The 17,744-nt window shown below is 42.2% G+C and overlaps 1 protein-coding gene across 1 annotated transcript in view; it reads left to right on the top strand.

Annotated features, from left to right (window-relative positions):
* Positions 1-17,744, top strand: part of DNM3 (dynamin 3) — a gene marked incomplete at its 5' end in the record, with an annotated part of 166,970 nt that overhangs the window by 115,724 nt on the left and 33,502 nt on the right. The gene's annotated exons all lie outside the window — the stretch shown is intronic.

The following is a 17,744-nucleotide window of genomic DNA, read 5'->3' as shown; positions in this document are numbered from 1 at the left end:
TTCATTGTTTCTATTAATGTTTTCTAAGGTAAAGATGTGCTTTGAAGAGTTTATTCCCTCAAGCTCTGGATTACAGAACTGACAGAAGCATTCCAGGCAATCATGTATATTTATTTTACTTATTCACTGCATCATTTTTTGTGTATGAAACACATGCTAAACCTTTCCAAAGGCAATTTTACTCAGCTAATCATCATGTGGAGCAAATTGAACAGGCTACACTAAAAAAGCTTCTATTCATTTACTAGAAATGACAGAAAGTTGGGAAACAGAATATGTCCAGCTACTATTTAATATTTTTTGGACCTGGATATCTTGGTATTTTACTTCAAGTGAAGGTTTGAGATGTATCCAAAGAGAAGGCTGACTAGCAGAAATCCCTGGCATTTGAGCCTTTAAAATTTCTGTGAGGCACAGCTCACCTTTTTGCAGTGAGCGCTGGATGCCTTTGGTAGAACATCTGCTCTGAGGAATGATGCATTGATTCTGATGAATTTGCTCTTCTTCCTGATTGTTTTCCATGGGAAAGCCAGGTTCCTTGAGTCCAGGGTTGTGTGCTGTCTTCTCTCTTCATCTTTTTCTTCCCTTGGTTGTGATGCCTGCATGGCTTCCAGTACAATTCTGTCCGCATCTCCTCCAGGAGTTGTTCATGCAAACAAGCTCAGCTTCTTCTCTTCATACACAGTTTCAAGACTGCCATAAAAAGATAAATAAGAAATTCTTATACTAGTGGATTCTCCACTTATTATAGAAATAAACAGTGATGATGGTAATGATGATGGTTTTTTTTAGAGAATAGTGCAAATATGTATTTAGCAGGAGACCTACCAGGTATCTGAGACTTTACCTTTAAAAAGTAACAGTGTGGGTGAGTTTTCAGTACATTGCCTGTTCCAGCAGATCTGTTCCTACCTAAGAATATCAGAAGCCATGTAACAAGGATTTGTTATGAGAGGTTACCTAATTAATTTCTTGGACCAATATTCTGTGTTGCTTTGGATTTTTCTTGCTTAGGTTTTAATTATGATTTCACAAAAGTCTGTTGCTGCCTCTGGTTTAATCTTGTGTTCTGTGATGGTTTTATCATATTGGTATATCTGGAACTTAATCCTTAAACAAGAAAGACTAGTTGGATTTCTGAACTTCTCTTCTCTCTTCCTGTCTCTCCCTTCTCCCTAAAAATACTTGGTATTCAAAATATGTTTACAAAGAAATCTTGGTTTTGTTTAAAGTTGGTCTGTCAAAGGAGTCTTAGATGCAAGATGAGAGACTTCCTTGAAAGAAGTCGAAGGGAGTCAAAATACAGTTCTCCTTTGAGCTGGAATTATCTTTACATTATAAAAGAGTAAATATTATTGTTCCAAATGCCTGTAGTTTGAAATTTGCCCAGTAGTTTATCAAGCTGTTCAGGGAAGATGCTCTGTGCTACTCTAGGCCTCCAAAACTTTATTCCTAAGGAGGTTCAAATGTGGACTGTGAATCTGCTGTTCAGAGTTTTGAATTTTGCAAAGCAAAATCTCCAAGGCTCCAGGTACCTTAGAAGATCCAGTGGATCCTAAATAAAAATGAGCAGCATTTCATTAAAATCCTGTGCATGCTCCTCAGTTTCACACCTTCCTCTGACAACATAAAATTGTTTTAGAGACACCCCCCAGTCTTTTATTCTGCTTCAAAGATTCAGAGCCTTCCAGGAAATGGCAGCAACTTGAGTTTACTTCAGTGCTTCCCCCCAACTTCATGATCCCAGAATTGAAAAGGCAAAGAGGTGCCTAAGCCCCTTCCCAGACTGAACTTCTCTCTCTCTTTTACCTGTGAGGCACAGCTGGGAACTCTGAGTATCCAGGGCTTTGGCATCAGAAGCAAAATTGCTGCTTGGAAATGAAAACTAAAGGAGAAGTAGGAATCTGGCACTGATTAAAGAGCTGTGTTCTGAATTCTCACCAAGGGCAAATCTCTCAACTAAGAATATTCATTTTTCTGCTGATTTTTTTTTTTAGTAGTATACAGTTGTTTGATTACAGTGGTAATGGGGCTCAGTACTTGCTGCCAATAACATGGAGTCTCTGCTGCTCATTTAATCATGCTTACCTCAAGTCCAACGTTCTAGATTTATAATCTTTCTTTTTGCCTAAGCAAATCTCATTGATATTTTAAGGCCATGTATCACCCACTTCCTCCATTTCCTTGCTTCATTTTGCTTGTTTTCCCTGTCCCTCTGTCCATGGGGATGCCCAGTGCCTGTGTTCCCATATTCACTGTCCCATGAATTAGCTCTGATCAGCCCTCAGCATTGCTCTGAATTCTTTGCAGTTTCCAAGTCCCCTCCTTCCCAATCCATTTGCCTTTGTGAGGCCGTGGGCTTTGACAGCCACCCAGATAGCAATGAATCAGTGTTTTTATTTTTCCAACCCATATGCAAGTCAGCTTGCTTGATATAAATCATCCTGTGGCCAATTCACTTTGAAATGGGATATCCATTTACCAGCTGACTTTGCTGCTGGCTTTCTGGACCGATGCATCCAAAACCCTCCTTTTTTTGTTAAAAAATGACTACAACGTTGTGACTAACCTTTCCAGACTGTATTTCTCAACTGGTGTAGGCTGGTGTTTATTTTGGCTGGCTTCCCACTGTATAATATACACTGTTCATGCCAGCTCATGGCAAAACTCACAATTAAACCAAAATAATAGCCCAGATGTTTGTCGTAACTTGCTCTGCACGCTTTACCTTATTAGCACCACCCATTCCTTCTCCCCCCTGTGCCCCACGATGCCATCTCCTCCTTATTTTTATTACTAATCTAAAAATTCAACATTTGCTTTTTAAAATGCTTTGAATCTTGAAACTTTCCATTAGCTGGCAAGTTGTAGGGAATGGCTGTCGTGGAAGGCTCAGCCGAGCCGACTGCTTTGAGTACTGGAATTTCAGTGTTACCAACACATGAAAATCCCTCTGGCTCCCGTCCCGTCCCGTCCCGTCCCGTCCCGTCCCGTCCCGTCCCGTCCCGTCCCGTCCCATCCCGTCCCATCCCATCCCATCCCATCCCATCCCATCCCATCCCATCCCATCCCATCCCATCCTATCCCATCCCATCCCATCCCATCCCATCCCATCCCATCCCATCATCACTTCAGGCCTCGTTTTCTTCTCCCTTATATTTGTATCCAGCGACTTCCCAGGAGCTGCTCCTGGTTTGCACCAGGTTGGAATGTTTGTGCAGTGAGGAAAACAGCTCTGCTGAACATTTAAGTCCTTTGTGAATGTCCTGTGTTCCCCTGGAAGCTGTCTGACTGCAGGATTCAGTGAATGTTCCCTGAGTCAGTTCCTCATTTGGTTTGAGCCATTTCCAGAACTGTACAAGTGAAGCTAAATGTATGTAAAAATAAATATAACTAATATTTCTTTTTTCCCCCTCTTTCTTCCGTGCTGCATCCCACAAAGGGGAGCAACAAAGTAAGTTGTTTATCCTTTTACAAAATCCTTTTGTATCCTATCTGAAGGACTTTGTAATGAAAATTAGTTTGTCTTTTAGTTCACACAGCTATTGCCTGCATGCTCTTAACAGCAAAATGTGATTAAAATGTGGGTGCAAAAGTGTCTTCAAGAAAAAGTATAACTGGCTCTTTGTTTTAATTTTGGGGAAAGAGTGTTAAGTGTTGCTGAGCTGTTTTTAAGGAGGTTCAGTAAGAATGCTTCTATAAAAGTATTGGGCCCAAAGATTATGAAGGTATAGTAATAAAGACCTTCTGAGGAAAGGTTACTACAGTCTGATGAAACTCATTACAGCTGGGTTTTTTGACCATACATCAAAGCTTGTATTAATGGGCAGTTATAAAAACCCAGCACTAAAGTCTTAAATAACAGATTTGCTGGCGTTGTTGGCTAAGCTGAACTAGATCAGTGTACTGGCTTTGAAGGTGCCTTAAAATGGATGGAGGAGGGTGGGGTCAACATTTGACTTGGCTTCTAGACCCTTGATGTGTTCCAGCTGGACAGCAGCAGAAGGGTGTGGGGTGTGGAGAGGGAGAACTGAAATATGCATGGTAGGGTTTTTTTGAAAGTAAGCAGCACATAAAAAGACAGTTTTGCTGATGTTGATCTGATAAACGAATAATCATGCAGTTCCCAGGGTTGGGACTTTTTAATGCCGTTTTTACTGGGCTTAAGAATGGAAGTTTCACATCTCACACTTTGGAATAAGCTGCAGAGAGAGTTTGTCATACCTCAGAAAGGAGTTATACAGCTTTTGTGAATTTTTTCCCCCCTCCTTCCTGTTTTGGTATGTTAACCCTTAGGAAGATGAATCTGGAGCATCAAAAGATGCTTCAGAGCAAACATTGAAAGTAGCCTTTGAATATTGCCTGTAGCATCTCTTTGTGAGCTGGAAGCTTTCTGGGATATTTGGGAAAGACCCAGGTGGGTTTGAAATGTTTTGACGGTTGGGGAATTTTGTCTGCTTCTAATTTTTGTATTTTTAACCAGTTTGTGACCACTCCTCTCTCCACAGTGGCTGGGCTCAGAAGCACCAAAAATACTCTATTTTTTGGCCTGCCTGAGAAAAGTGTTGGGTTAAGAGAATTGGTGAATTGATGGCAGAGAGAGAGGGACTTTACATAGGAGGTGGTGTGAAATGTAAATGTTAACTGTGTACACTAAAATGTCAAGGTAGTGTTTATAATGTTTCTTTACGACATGCTGGCTTAAGGCTTTGCTGCTGCAGGGGATGCTGCTCTGATCTCAGAGGAGACTGTAGATGCTCTGTTAAGGGAAATGGGGAGAGATGGGACACCACTGAGCTCTTGGGGCTGGCATAAACTGAGTCTGGAGGTCAGGAGCTGCTCTGTTCTCCAGAGCTGTGAGCTGTGGGGCACGCCAGGGAGGTCAGCACCAGAAGCAGCTGACAGATTTCAGCAGGATACCCGTGAGCAGGGAGAGGAGAATCCTGTGAGATGTGAGGATTTGGGAGCTCTTAACTCTTCCTTCACTCTGAGCCAAGGGCAGTTCTTGCTGTAGGTTCAGAAACTCCATCTGGCCTGGGTTGCCATCCAGAAGATAACTCCAAAAGAAATCTCCAGGAAACCATCCTGATCTTTCTCTTTGACCCAGTTCCTTGTAAGGATTCATGCCTCATCATCTGTGTGTCCCCCTTCTCCTTCACACAGATCATTTCTGCTGGAGTCTGGAGATCACCTGATCCCAGTTGGACAGATAGAACCAAGCTGCAGCTGCCTGCAGAGGCTCAAACTCCACAGTCTTGAGATTTCTGTACCTAGTGGAGTTGGATAATGACATGGATAAGCCTGAGAGGTGACCAGAGAGTTTCTGAGAAGAGGTCAGGGGGGAGAGGAACAGCAGATTGACAATGACAGTGTCTTAAAGCTTCTAATGCAACTTTATGCTGAAAAGCTGCAGAATCCTTCCTTACTGTCCTGGCACAGCTTTCCTGGGTTTCTCCAAGAGCTGTAACCCTCCTCCAGTGCTGCCCAGTGTGCTGTTCCTGCACTGGATCCTGCCATGTGTTCACATGTCAAGATCCTGTACTCACCCATCCGTTCAGACTGTGGCCTCTTTTATACCTCTGCCTTTAGCTTTGCACTCTTGGACTTACAAAAGTAAAAATAAACATTGGAGTAATGAGTCTGTAAGAAAAAGGGGGAGGAAGGGAAGTGAACAGGGTTTATAATCGTCAGCGGACTACTAATCATTTTTATTTTTACTTTTTATTGTTGCACAATCATTACTGTAAGTGAGATTTCTCACATGGTTAAAGATAAATATATCTTCAGAAGCTTTGTTGGATAAAATCTGTAAAAGGGTCGTGTGGAATGAGGTAATGGAGACCTACCTCATTCAGCAAGCACATGTTGGCAAGCTGCATTTTGCTAATATTAACACTGAGCTCCACAGCCTTGCATGGGGAATGAGTGCAGAATTGTCCAAAGTTGTGCAGAGAGCTGTAGCTTCAGCCCAGCTGCTGAAGACAGAGGAGCTGAGAGCTTCTGACTGTCCTTAACCCATCACTCTGGATTTGCTGCTTACTCTGTGCATCTTCTTTACCCCCATTTAAAAGCCAAATCCACCAAAACAGCCCTCCAGATGCTGCTGTTTGAAAACAATATCAAAACCTGAACCATTCTCCCAGAGTCCATCTCCAACACTTAGGTTAAAAGAGTACATAGACGCTGAGACCTTAGGAAATTTTGATTCTGAATCCCTGGGCGCTCAAGCAATAAAACAGAAGCAACAGAAAAATCTCAAAAGCTTAAAGTGCCACTTTTTAATATAAAAAGTCACCTTTCCTTTGTCATCATTAAGCCCTGAGTTAGCCAATAATTTCTACCTGATTCAAAGTACCAGACACTTAAATGCTGAGCTCAGACTTGAGAAACTTTGACTTGGAAAACCAAAATCTCTCTAAATTACTTTTTACAGATAGTTACTACAAATTTCCTGCCTTTGAATTATTTTGCATTGCTGTGCTTGCTGATACTCTTCACAGAATGTGTAGAACTAAAGTCTGTGAACTCCATATTCAGATCTCAGTGGAGTTGTCACAGTGCAGATAATGCTGTGCATGCAAATGGTCACTGAATACAAAATCAGTGTAATTTAGTTGGCATTTTCTCTTAGGAAAAGCAGAGTCCCCCTGAAAAGAGAAAGAAAATACTCTTCCTGTGAGGTCAGTTTGCCTGTTGGTCCTTCAAATATTTTTTGGTGGCATATTAATGGCTTAAAGTCTTTCTTTTCTCTCCCCATTTTTTAAAAACTTCTTATTTTATTTAAAGGGGAGTTAGTGTTACTAAACTCAGATTCCAGATCAGCTACTTCATTAAGGAGTCCAGATGTCTTCCTGTCTCTTGAGACAGTCCTGGAAAATGGGAACATAGTGAAGTCAGGATCCTCATTCTCCCTGCATAGATGACAGCAGTGCTCTCAGTTCATGTGTTTTGTGCTTGGCTCTTCCATGTAAATGCAGGTGCAGTGCCAGAAGCTGGAGGTGTCTCACACTGGAATAAAGCTCTGGTGCTTTCTTTTCAAGTCTGGCCATGTTTCTGAAAGGGCTTCAGTTCCCTCCCAGACATAACTCTGTTCCTGGCTCTAGTGATGCTCTGCCAGTGCCCTGGCCAGATTCAGTGGTTCTGCTCTGGCATTGCTCAAGTCCCTGCTTGGGATAAGTCCCTAAAGTAGAAAAAGTAAAGACTTGTTTGGGTTTGTTGAAAAGCAAACTGCTGATATGTCAGAGGGCAAAGCAGTGTAGTCAGAAGTGTAAACTCTGCATTTACTGAGTTTACTTTTTTTAAACTAGTATATTTTAGAAAAGGAAGGCATTGAATTCTAGGAAAGGAAGAATTAATTTCAGTTGTGACTAAAGGTGGCTTCAAGCCAAGTAGGTTTAAAAATAACTTTTAAATGAAGTGTTAATTTATTTTTTTTTTCAAGTGGAAAAATGCCATAATTTTATAGACAGTGTTTCAGTCATTTCTTTGAACAGATGAGTTGGATTTTACAAGGAAGTCCCGGTGTAAAAGAGCAGCCCCAGGGGGTGAGGGTGCATGAGCTGGGTCAAAAGCTGTCCAAAAGGCAGGCAGGGAAGGAAATGGCAGCCTCTTTTCCAGTCCCCTTCTCCCTGCCTGCTGCTCCAAGGGTGTGCAAACATGTTTCAGGTGAAAGCTATCTTCTGCTTCTCCTAAATTTTTACTCCTTCAAACAAAAACTGAAAAGATGAAACCTCGCTCCCCAAATGTTGCTGAAAAAACAGACCAGCCCTTGTTCATATTCCTGTAAAAGAACTTCTGTCCTGAGAGAGTTAAAATGGCCAGGGAACAAGAGATTCACAGGATTGCATCGGTTGCAGGGAGTGTAACAAGATGCAGGCTGATGTTCTGAGTGGTTCCAAGCCAGTCTCAGCAAAGCTGCTGATGGGGTCGGGGGTTCAATGGCTGTCACAGGGTTTTATGTTCCTGCTCTTAGCTGAGGCTGCTGACATTAAGCAAACTCCAGGAAATTTAGAAATGAGCAAACATTTTTTATTTCTGTTCTGTATTCACGGTGGGCTCTTTACTGTGCTTTTGGCAAGATGTCTGCATACTGAAAATATTTTAAAATTCTTCATTTTTTATGGGGCAGCTAGTTTTTACACCATTTCTACTCTGATGAGGGATTTTGATGAAACTCTGCAGAAAGGTGAAAGCTCTCTGGCTGTGAAGTTTCAGGAATGTTAGCCCCATTCTGGACATTCAGTGAGGTTTCCCCTGGGGAAGGCAGTGAGGGTGGCCAAACTCTTAGGGTGCTTTTCCAGAGCTGGTCAATGAGCACTGAAAGTTGGCTGGAGGAGAGGAAGGTGCTTCTGGGCTGAGCTGCAGCAATCTCAGCCACAAAGGTCCTTTGGAGCCCAGGCTGATACCTGCAGCTGGAGTCCCTGTGGCTCCAGCTCTCAGAATAGTTGTGGCCAGGAGGGGCAGGTTGCTCCTTTAGCACACAGGATAACCCTCGAGGGGGAAACACACAACTATCACAAGGGCTTGGGACACTCCTAAAATACTTTCCTTGTCTCCTAAGTCAGTAATTGCACAAAAACTGAATAGAAATTAGGAGTAAATAAAAATTTTAATTATTTCATTTTTTTCTGCCAGAAATGTCACCAGGCTCACTCTTCCATAGCATTTACAGTGTAACAGGAAATGTCATCACTGGACATGAGGGTGGAGGACAGCTGGTGAACAGCCAGATACTCCTTTTTTCTCATCCAGAAGGGAAAACAAGATGATCAGGAGAAACTGAATGTTGCTTTCCCTGACTCTGTTTTTGGACTAAAATGAAGATATGCAATGCCTACTCTGACACAGTTCATCCTGGATTTCTTTAACCTTCTCTACCTACCTTTTTTTTTGGAGACAGGTTTATGGATACTTTCCATGTGCTGAGTCAGAATCAAGGCCCATATTAAGGGTGTAAAATCCTCCATTCTGGAGCTGCATTCTTTAGTTACATAACTCTCCTTCCAGGATGTCATGTGTTCCTGTTCTGTGGTCACTCCTCAGCTCCTGTTTCCCAGCTCCACTGTGGCCTTTGACTGATGTCTTCCCTGTTCTTCTCTATTTGCTGTATGACACTTGATATCCCAAGAGTGCCAGTTTTGGAGAATGGTGATTTCCCACTAAGAAGAGCTGTCTGGGGACATGTTCAGGTGTCTGATCAATGCAGATTTTGGGTGACTTTCATACCTTTATTCCTGAAACCTCTGTTCCTGCAGCAGAGAAACAAGTGATCTCATTCTGTTTCCTTTATATTCTTTTCTTTGAAACTCAACCTCTGCTCTTCCTCTTCTATAAGCACGTTATGTATCATTAAAAGAGATGTACCATTGTATGTTCAGTTAACACCTCACATAATATTGAATTAAGTAGAAGCTACAAAATTACCAAGAGCAGTAACACATGGTGTTAGGCCCCATCAGACCCTTTAGCAGCAGATACTCAAACTTTCTGGTTGCATTTGCTGTACAATATTATCTTGACCTGTTCAACTGCTGGGGTTTCTAATCTGGGTGGCAGCAAAACCTAAGGGCATTTATGGAAATCAAGTAAAGAAACAAACCCAGGGAATGGAAGATAAAGTCCCGAGAAAAATCAGTCTTGTGCAATGTAATTTCACGTTCAGTTGTAGTTTGGTTTAATACTGTTTGATTTTCAGATCTAGATATTCTTCCAGTAGAAGCAGGAACCTTCTTGTAGTGAACAGAAGCCTTCCAGTCACAGGCCAGTTGTCCCTGGCTGTGTTGTGCTGGCACTGAGTACAAATATGGAGCCGTTCATGACCACATGGCCTGGAAACAACTGCTGTACCAGATTTGTAAATTATAGTTATTAAAGGTTATCTGGCTGATTCAGACAGCAAATTCTCAGTAATAGTGTGAGTGAGATTGTGCTTAGCTCTTCCAAGGACTGACCTTAGCTCTTCTTAGCTTAACTTTTATCCACTTTTGTAGCTGCATACAGGGCAGGCATCCTCAAAAAGCTCAGCTTCTCTTTTAGGTCACCTGTGTCTCAAGAAGTGTTTGCAAACACTCAAGAGATGTGCTCATGTCAGCTCTGTGCACCAAGGAGTTCTGTGGGCAGAGTTGCCTGCTGTTCCTTAGCTGAAGGCTTTGACACAGGTGATGGTCTCTCTCCTGAGAACAAAATGCAGCATTGTCTGCAGTCCCTAGCACCACCTATGTTGCCCTTGGTTGGTGAAAATCAAGGTTCTTGCTCTAGGAAACTTCACCTTCAGTTGTCTTTTTAGTTTGAAAATATCAGCTCCCTCTTTGTTATATGCTGCTCTGCAGAAAATACCTCTTAATGTGATGGGTGAATGTGTGGGCTCAGATATGGTTTCATTTCAGCCAGGCTGGGTCATGGTCAGGCTGGAAGATGGGCATGGGGAAGTCAGTGGCAGCACTTCCAGAGAGTGAGAATTTCACCTGTTGTGAGTGGGGGTGTTGTCCTTAGTGTCGTGTGACTTTGGGGACTGTTTGGGTTTTTCCAGTGCTTTTTGCAGTGATTAGTGTTCTTCCAAAATAAAGTTCTCCTTTCGTAGAACCAATCCTGTCTTTGTCTCACTGGGGCTGAGATTTCTGCCCCATGTCCCATTTATTTTCTTGAGCTCCCTCTTCTTTGTACAGTTTCTTTTGTAAGCCCCAGCATGATGCCTTTCCAGCAGCTGGTTTTAATATAGGGAATAGATACTATTTGTCTAGAAGTGGCAGTTGCAGATCAGGATCCCATTTCACAAATTGAGAGTAAGAACATTGTTCCTGGCAGTCCAAGAATGGCATGAGAGAATCAATGAATTATTGCAGGACAGTATTTATTAAAGGTTTGTCACTAGCACTAGAGTGCTTCTAGAAACAGGGTTTTGGGGCCCACTACCTGTTTGGCACTGGTCTGCCTAGCAAAGGACATTTGTTCTTTAAAAATACCTCACTCCAACATCTTTTGAGTATGCAGGGACTTCTTTCTTCCTGCCTTTTAAATATAAAGGGATTAATCCTCCTGTTCTGATTATTTCTCAGATAACTCTTCAGTTCTTCTCTGAAAGTTGACACTTGTTGGTTCAAGTGTCCATCCTGACACGGTGGAACCACCTCAGCTTAGACTATGAAAATTGCTCAAAAGCATATATTGGGTCATTGTTCAAGTGATAAAACACCAATAATCCTGGTGAAGTATCCTAGATGTAGGCATGCAATGAAGTTCTCCCTCCTTCTGTGTACCCAAGACTGAGTGTCTGTGTATTTTCCAAGACCCGTGTTAATGTCTTCGTTCAGGCACACTGGATGGACTTCCTTTAGTATATAGAACCATCAACATTTTCCCATCAGAATTCTGGTCTTTTTTGATGGGTTCCTACTGGGGAATTGCATTTTTGTGAGTTTGTGTTTGGAATAATCAATGATTATTCCTTCCAAGTCTGGATCTCTTCGCTGTGAGCTGCTTCACTCTCTCTTCATTGACAGTGGGTCTCTGGAAGTGCCAGGTTCTTAGGTAATTGTCTTTGAGCAGCAAAGCAAGGGAACTCAAATTTCCAGTGGAGTACTTAAATACACATCTTTTCTCTAGTGAAACTCTCAGTGTGACCTGTTCCTCTCTCATGCATTGCTAGGGGATTTTTCAGGCAAACAAAGTCTTCCTGTCTATGCTCCTTTTAGTTGAATCTTCCATTTGGGATGTTGGAATGATTTACTTGACCTAAAAGATGCTCCCCTTTTAAAGGAGTTCCTTATATCTTATTTGCAGCTGCTCATGCTTCTTCAGTATTGGTGACCTTCAGAGTGCTGGTTCATAGCTTTTTATAAAACATGTTTCATCATATGGAGAAGAACATTAAGCTATGGTCACAAATACCTGAAAGATTTTCACAAATGCACCATTACTTCCAAATTCAACCCCCAACTGACAATGGAAAATTACAGTTCAAATATTGGTGATGCTATTGCTTTTGTTGCTGAGCATTTGGGTAGGAACACTCTTTTACTATGGTAACTTCTCAGTCCCTTGGGAATGACTATTCAATGCTTTCAACCTTCTATTATTTTCTTGACAATTTTCTGGCTATATCCTGGAAAGTTTCTGGAGTCTGCTATGGCTCTACAGCAGCTGAGAATAAACTAAAACATGTTCTATTCAGTATGTAAAGGTATAACTTTGGGCAGGGGAGCTTTCCAGTGCAAAAAAACATGTCCCCATTCACACATAGACTAAAAACTCATCAGAGAGTGAAATAAAATGGTTAAGGAATTGCTCCCAGGTTCCCACTCAGTCCTCTTGGTTATCTTCAAAAACTTAAGTATTTTGCTACAGAACATAATCTCTGCTTGACACAGAATGTTTCTATTAATATTCCTACCTGGAATTTCCTAGTCAATCCAAGTTGAGGCACCACAGTGTTCAGATCTGGTCATTTGTTGGGAAACCACTTTGATTTCTCATATTTTTATGAATTTACTGAGTTTAAAGTCTCTTGCTGGAGGGTATGCTTAAAAACACATACATCCAAAATGTTGGGCTAATTAAAAAAAAAAAAAAAGAAGAGAGAGAAGAAAGAAAATAAAAGGAAAAGGAAAAAACCTTTCATAGCCAAAGAATCTCTACATTGCAAAGCATATCCATCCCTTCTTTGGACAGAGGACTCAGAGGACTGTTCTTTGCCCAGCCTCCCGTGTGTCTCATAAGATGCTCCAGAAAGAGATGCAGCAACGTTTCCTCTCTGTGTCTTTGGATGTGGTGTGGCAGGATATTTGAATCCATAACATTTCGTTTTAAACCTGCAGAATGCATTGAAATCCAGGCATTTATGTATCTTGAGAGTACACCTGCATGTAGTCAACAGAGGAGCTGTTACAAAAAGCCTTTTTTTCCCTCTTTCTCCCAGTTAGGATTAGACATTTCACACCAGAGCGGGAAGATGAGGCAGTCTTAGCATGCAGCCACAGCAGTTCTTGCTGGTTTTTGGGTTTCCCAAAAGGATCTGCGCTCAGTAGGTTGTTGTTCTGCCAAAGGTTTTATCATGTGGACTGAATATTGTAACAGAACAGACAGCACCATCTTCATGTGTTTTTAGACATGTTATTTACTGGGGTTTCCCTGAAGAAAGCTTGGGGATTCTTTCCTTATGAGTCACTAACAAAGTGATTGTTTTTATATAAACTTTCCTTCAGCTGGTTAGAGTTGGAACACAGTGTCTTGTGCTCTTTCTGGGGTCTGACTTTCCCCTTAATTTTTTTTTAATAGTTGTCCCTGCAGCCAGCAGGATGGTTTGAACCTCCTGGCATCCCCTCACACTCCCTCTGAGTTCCATAGTGTTGAAAATCACTGTTCTGGCCAGCCGACATGCTGGTGGCGATCACTGCGTGTGTGTGATTCCACTTCTCAGCTTTCTGCCTTGTGCTGCTTTTTCAACTCTGCACCTTCCTTGTGGTTTAAGGGAGAATGTGCTGTTGACATTACCCAAACTGGAGTTTGCATTTCATGTGCTGAAATGAAAACAAAATTTTAAAGAACGTTGATAGTTGACTTCAGCGGCATAAAGGTTAAAAGCTGTAAAGTGCTGTGTTTCCATAATGGAAATCACCAGAACTGGAGAGACACATGCCTTCCCTTGCATATGCCTGAATCCTTTCCCACCCTCTTTCAGTGGTGCAGAGTCACTTTTAATGACCTCCCTCCACAGCTTTTGAGTTCAAGCCCAACTGATGGCGCCAGGGGCTGAACCACAAGGAGATCTCCGGGCAAGCCGTGCCTGTGTCAGCCTTCTCACCAGGCAGATGCTGTGCAGCCCACTGCACTTCCTTGTGGGTTTTTTTTATTACATTTCACATTTTTGAGCCTGAGACAGGAGCTGTGTTAAATCTACTAAGCCAGTAATGTGCCCATAGGTGTGAAATTCTTGGCTACGCTTACCAGCTTCTCTTCCTGATTTCACCTCAGGTATTTAAACTCTGGGTGTACATGTGTGTAATCAAATGGGTGTCTGACTTCACAGGTAATACTCTGCATTTACAGATCTGTTAAGATGCAGGGCATTATTTTAAACCAAGAAGTATGCAGAATTCAACAAGTCTTTTTCATAACCCAAGATTGGATTTCTTTATTTTTACATGAACAGGAATGGTTTAGCTGGAATGAAAATGTTCATTCCACTGCATCATTAGCTACAGGCAATCTTCAGTTGAAGCCTAGCCCATTTTTCATGCTAAAGCTCTAGTAGTTTGATCATTAATCAACATGTAGAATGAATTTCTGGGGCTGAGAGAGCTTGTCTGAATGCCTGTAATTTAAGATGAACTCTTTTTTGGTTTTTTCTTATGAAAGGAAGGTAGTCAGAAAACAAATTATATTTTAAGGAGTTCACCTCTCTCTCACCCCTTTTTACCATTCCCCTTCTGATAAACACCCCAAAACTTTTCATGAGATGGATATGGAGTTTTAGCTGGAGTAGCAGATCCTCAAGTGTGTCATTTGATCCTCTAATAAATCTAAAGCAATCTTCTGTTAGATGAGATCAGTCTCTGACATGGTCACTGTCTCAAGTGTCCTTAATACTGATAGTCCAGTCCAACTTGCTTTCATAATTTCACTTTAAATGTTAATTTTAGGGTCTTGGATAAAGTTTTTCCTTCCCCCCTCTATTACATGGAAGCTGTAACCAGCAGCCCACGGGAGCATCAAGGTCTGTAGTTCAGCTCTTTACCTGTCTTTGCAGCTGCCTGCTCTCCTCTCACAAGGTGAAAACTCAATGGACTGATCCTCCAGTTTGGAGACAGGAATGGGAAAATCCTGCTTCAAAAGGCAGGAGTTGTTTCCTTACACTGCTGTTTTACTCTGGTCTGACCAGGCTCCAAATTGCTCTGCACACACCTGTGAAACATGCACTGCTTCTCCAGCCACATGAAGAAAGTGCTCAAACAATAATCTCCTTGCCCAATAGCCTAAGAGATGTCTTCTCCAAAGGCCACATTTCCTCTTCTTCCAGCTCCACCAAGCAGCAGAAGCAGCTTTGGTTGGATCAGTGAGTGCATGGGAGGTTTTTGGAGAGCACTCTCCAAATCCCTTCCCTATCTTCTCCCTTTTGTACTCCCCAGCTTAACCTGAGAGCTGCTGCAGAGCCCCTTCCAGCCTGAAGGCAGGGGAATATGGTTTGGAACATGGCCAAGGATCCCCTGGGGGAGAAAGGAAGAGGGCCATATAGTTCATATAAGAGGCAGAGTTATTCCAATTGAACTGTCCAGGGCTCTCAGAGGCTGCACTGCTCTACCCAGGAGAGGCTGAAAAGCAGTTTCAGTGCAATGAAAATAAAATACTCCTGTTCTTAACATGCAGTTTCATTTGACTCTTAAGGAAATAGGGAGCCTTGGGAACAGGGGAAGTGTCAAGTGTTATCTGTCACCAGGAGTCTCGTGGTGTCCTCCATCAGTGCCCAGTCCTGTACAAAGCAGTGTTACCTCTACTGGACAAGCACTGCTCAGAACAGAGACCACCAGCACGTGTGCTCCTCCATGGCACATCATAGCAGTGTCTTGGAATCATCTGATGCTCACTTGGCTCTGCCTGGGCTTTCCTTTCCATTTTTACTGCCAGCTGCTGAGCTCCCTGTCCCATGCAGCAGCTGTCATTGGTCTGTCAGCATACAGCTATGATTTGATCCTGTTTCTCTTTTCCCAATCCTTGAAGTTATCCATGTCTTCCAGGACAGTGTTCAGTCTCCCATTGTGTTGACACTACCTCACAATTCTGTCTAATGGGCAGAATCAAATTTAACTGGCAAGTTTATGCTATTTTATTTCAGTGAGACCCAGCCATTCAACACTTTGATGATTAAATCCTTCAAGGCTGCTCGTTCTTCTTTCCACATTAAACAAATCCTTCAAGGCTGCTAGTTTTTCTTTCCACATTATAACTTTATTTATCTGTTACAGAGTTGTTGTACTGCACATACTCATCTTTATAAGCTTATTTGCCAGTCTCCTAAGGGTATCCCTTTGCTGAACCAAAGATCTGTCAAGTTTTCTTTAGTCAGCAAAATCAGTTAACTTACTGAGTTTGGCATGCTCTGCCATCTTTATTTTTCTTTTTAAAATTTTATTTAAGGTCTAAACTCTTTAGAAGAATGTTCAAAAGCCTTGCATATAGTCATGGCTTGACTAACAAGCCTGTACTTGCATCAATTTTCTTCTTTTGTTGAGTCGGTGTGCTGCACTTGCTGTTCCACAGAACCAAGTACCACACTGGTACCTTCATCCTGCACCCACTCCATGGGCAGCAAGAGCTTCTGGGAGCTGATGGCTGGGGTTTTTTGTTTGGTTTGGGATTTTTTTGAGTTTTTTGGGGTTTTTTTAAATGTTTTTTTTTGGGAGGGTTTGGTTGGGTTTTTTTTTTGCTTTCTTTTTATTGGTTGTTGTTGGTTTTTTTGTGTGTTTGTTTTTTGGGGTTTTTTTTTGAAGGTAGCAATTTATTCCCTCACTGCTTCCATTCCCATCTCCTGCCCTGGTTAGGAGAGAATGATGATTTTGCAGGAAGGTTTCTTTCAGCTGAGAAAGGTGGTGCAAGAATTTTGTCTGTGGTCTGAGGAGCCAAATGAAAATCCTCCTGTCAGCCAGGAAGCTTCAAGGCAGATGGCTCAGGCTTTCCCCTGCCCAGCTCTGGATGACAGAAAACTGCCTGTGAGTTTCAGTAATGCACACTCCTGTGCCACAGCATTTTCTCCTTTGCCATTATCAGTGAACTGCACCCTGAAACACAGCCTGGGATTCCAGACCGTGGTCTTTCTCCTGTGCTTCCTTCGCTGCTTCTCTGGCCACTGAGTGGTTTTGGTTTTCAGATTCTTTCATTTTTCTCCTGGTTCAGTTCCCATTCCTCTTCCACATTCCCTCAGGCAAGTTGATCTCAGTGCCTGTTTCCATAAGCCCTCCCTTCCTCCAGCAGCGCTTCCTGTGAACCTTGGATCACATCCTCTCGATTTTCTTGCCACTAACCCGTGCCCCTGCACTCACACATCCTATCTGTGTGTGGGGGAAAGAAGGACATGCTTTTGTAGGCATGTGAATTGAAGTTGTGCTAGTTCATGCTGAGGTAGGTGTCTGTCTCATTCTAGACAGCATTAGGCACAAATAAGAATTGTTTCATGTGGAATACGGAATTATTCGTTGAAAAATCTGCACGCTCTCAGATGCCTTGTCAACACTCCATGCCTCAAAATGTGCAGTATCCAGCAGCTGTGGTGTTAACCTTTGCTAGGCCATGCTGAACATGGGAAAAATCAGTAATTTTTGTGTCTGCATGGGATCTTTGTTTGCTGTGATTAATGGTCCACTAACAGTGTCCAGTGCAAGTTCAGTGCAATGTACAAAGTGTCTTTGATGCCAGACATTCTACAGTGCTGTGCAGAAACCAAAGTTAATAGTTGTAAGCCTGAGAAGACTGGAATGTTTTCAATTTACTTTTAAACAAATGACTTTATTGTGCCATTCTCACATGGGAGTAAATTCCACAGCCTTAGTGCCACATTAGACAAAACTTTTTTACCTGCTGGTTTCTGTTTATACTTGCAGAAAAGAAATTAACCTCAGTTAGGAGTTGGGGGGAATAGGACACGACTATGAAACTTGCTGGGAATTCTGGCAGGGGTTTTGCTGGGAGCAGAGTGGGATGCAGGAGTACAGGATGGAGCTGGAGGATGATTTATTTTGCAGCGTGCAGTTAAGGAA

The sequence above is a fragment of the Fringilla coelebs genome, assembly GCF_963513975.1.
Source record: "Fringilla coelebs genome assembly, chromosome: 9".
In the NCBI taxonomy this organism is placed as follows: Eukaryota; Metazoa; Chordata; class Aves; order Passeriformes; family Fringillidae; genus Fringilla; species Fringilla coelebs.
The sequence above is the reverse complement of the archived record's forward strand: the minus strand, read 5'-3'. Positions and strand labels throughout refer to the sequence as shown.